This window comes from Mandrillus leucophaeus, unplaced genomic scaffold, assembly GCF_000951045.1.
Source record: "Mandrillus leucophaeus isolate KB7577 unplaced genomic scaffold, Mleu.le_1.0 Scaffold448, whole genome shotgun sequence".
NCBI classification, from domain to species: domain Eukaryota; kingdom Metazoa; phylum Chordata; class Mammalia; order Primates; family Cercopithecidae; genus Mandrillus; species Mandrillus leucophaeus.
The window spans coordinates 3,545,718-3,548,824 of record NW_012104787.1 but is presented as its reverse complement, the minus strand read 5'-3'; positions in this window follow the sequence as shown (position 1 = coordinate 3,548,824).

The following is a 3,107-nucleotide window of genomic DNA, read 5'->3' as shown; positions in this document are numbered from 1 at the left end:
CCAAGTAAGCAGAAGAAAAAAAGTAATAAAAATAAAAGGAAAAACCAATGAAATTGCAAAGAGTAAATCAATAAAGAAAAATGAATAAAACCAAAAACTGGTTCTTGGAAAAAATCAATAAGATCAATAAAACTTTAATCAGGCTAAGAAACAAGAGAGGACTAATATCTAAGAATGAAAGAGGGAACATCACTACAGATCCCAGGGACATTAAAAGGATAATGAAGAAATAATGCTATGAACAACTCTATGTTGACAAATTTTGATAACCTAGATGAAATGGACTAATTCCTTAAAGGATACAATCTGGCAAAACTCATACAAGAAGAAATAGACAACCTGAATAGGTCTATATCTATTAAAGAAATTGAATCAATAATTAATAGCCCTCCAAAATAAAAAGCACCAGGCCCAGATGGGCTCATTGGTGAGTTTTATCAAATATTTAAGGAAGAAATTATACCAATTTGCTATAATATCTTTCAGAAGATAGAAGCAGAGGTCATACCTCCTAACTCATTCTATGAGGCCAGCATTATCCTAATAACAAAACTGGGCAAAGACGTTACAAGAAAAGAAAATTACATACCAATTATCTCTTACAAACATAGATGTAAAAATCCTCAACAAAATATTAGCAAATGGAATCCAACAATGTATAAAAAGAAGTATACACTATGATCAAGTGGGATTTACCTCAGGTATGCAATATTGGTTCAACGTTTAATCAAGTAATGTAATTCATCAAGTAATGTAACTTCAAAATCAAGTAATGTAATTCATCACATCAACAGGCTAAAAAAAAATCCCAGCCGGGCATGGTGGCTCACTCCTATAATCCCAGCAATTCAGGAAGCCAGTGCAGGAGGATCACTTGAATCCAGGAGTTGGAGACAAGCTTGGGCAACATAGTGAAACCCTGTCTCCATATTTGTTTTTTAAATCTCATGATCATATCAATAGATATGATTCTATTGAGTGGATCAAGAAAAAGCATTTGACAAAATCCAACCCTCATTCATGATAAAAATTCTCAGTAAACTAGAAATAGAGGGGAATTTCCTCAACATGATAAAGAATGTCTACAAAAATCTACAGCTGACATCTTAATGGTGAGAAATGCAAAGTTTTTCCACTAAGATCAGGAAGAAAGCAAGGATTTCCCCTGTTATAGCTTTTCAACATCATACTAGAAGTCCTAGATAATGCAATAAGACAAGAAAAGGAAATAAAAAGTGTTCAGATTTGGAAGGAAGAAAGAAAATTTTGTTGTAAATGACATTAACATCCATGTAGAAAATCCAAAAGGATTAACTTCTTAAGATCCTGGAAATTCAAGCAATTATAGTAGGGTTGCAGGATACAAAGTTTGTACAAAAATGTCAATTGCTTTCCAATATATCAACAGTGGACAATTCGAATTTGAAATTAAATCCCTTAGGACAGAGCTGTCATATTGTGCACATGCAACACACATTAGACATGAGTACAATCTCTGCAGACCTTCATCATCTTTTATCTGAACTGTGTCTTGGGCCTCCTTTCCTCTATTCTTTCCTTAAATAATTATCCAAATAGCAACCAAGGTGAACTCATTAGAAAGATGAGTTCAAAAATGACCATTTTCAGTCTCTTGCTTAAAACTCTTCAAGAGCTCCTTGTTGCCCACAGGGTAAAGACCTTTAACACAATGGATAACGTCTCAAAGTTCAGGATCCTGGCTACCTTTTCCATTGCACCTCCTGCCACCTCTGCTTTAACTTTATGGTTAGAGACATTAAACTGTGAGATTCCCAGCTCAACCATTTCCCCGCACCCACCCCAGCATACATCTAGACGAAATGGACCAATTCCTTAAAGGATGCAATCTGGCAAAACTCACAAGAAGTCTAGTTGCTGTTCATTGCTACACATTGCTACTTCTTTGGTATTTCCTTAGTTGTGGAATACTTCAGCCCATCCCTTGGTGAACTCTTCTTCCCCACTATAAGTCACCTCCTCCAACAAACTAGAAATGAGTCTCCCTCTTCTAAAAATACCACTATCATTGCATTTATCATGCTATGTTTTAAGGGTGCACTTCTTCTGTGTCTTCAGCCCTACCAGAGCATAAGCTGCTTCTTCTTTTTTTTTTTTGAGACGGAGTCTTGCTTTGTCGCCCAGGCTGGAGTGCGGTGGCGCCATCTTGGCTCACTGCATGCTCCGCCTCCCAGGTTCACGCCATTCTCCTGCCTCAGCCTCCGAGTAGCTGGGACTACAGGCGCGCACCACCACGCCCAGCTAATTTTTTGTATTTTTAGTAGAGACAGGGTTTCACCGTATTAGCCAGGATGGTCTCGATCTCCTGCCCTCGTGATCCGCCCACCTTGGCCTCCCAAAGTGAGCATAAGCTTCTTGAGAGCAGGAATTTTGGTTCCTTTGAGTCCCCAACACCTAGTAAAGCACCTGGCCCTCAGTAGGTATACAATAAATGTTTCTTACACAAATTATTATGTACTGGCACTGAGCTAAGCACCTTACAAAGTGGATTACTCCTAACCCTTTCAATGAGATGGAAAAGTAGCAACCAGTCTGCCTATTTAATAGATGAGGAAACCAAGGCTCCCAGAGATTATGGTGTTTGCTGTAGGTCTACATGGTTACTCCTGGATTCCAGATCTTCTGACTCTAAAGCCCATATTCATGTTGCTGCACCACAGAGAGTCCCTGGAAAGGGGTCCCTTCTGGGGCCACTTTGGGTATTTGGAGGTAAAGGTAATGTCATCACACATGCCTAATGCATGGATGTGCTTACGGAAAGTTTTAGGGAATCATTGCTGGCTGCTTCCCAAAGCCTTAAAACCTGGGCCAGGTATGGTGGCTCACTCCTATATTCCCAGCACTGTGGGAGGCTGAGGCAGGTGGATCACTTGAGGTCAGGAGTTCGAGACCAGCCTGGCTAACGTGGTGAAACCCCATCTCTACTAAAAATACAAAAATTAGCCAGGCATGGCAGTGCATGCCTGTAATCCCAGCTACTCAGGAGAATCACGTGAACCCGGGAGACAGAGGCAGCAGTGAGCCGAGATTGCGCCACTGCACTCCAGCCTGGACGACAAAGCGAGACT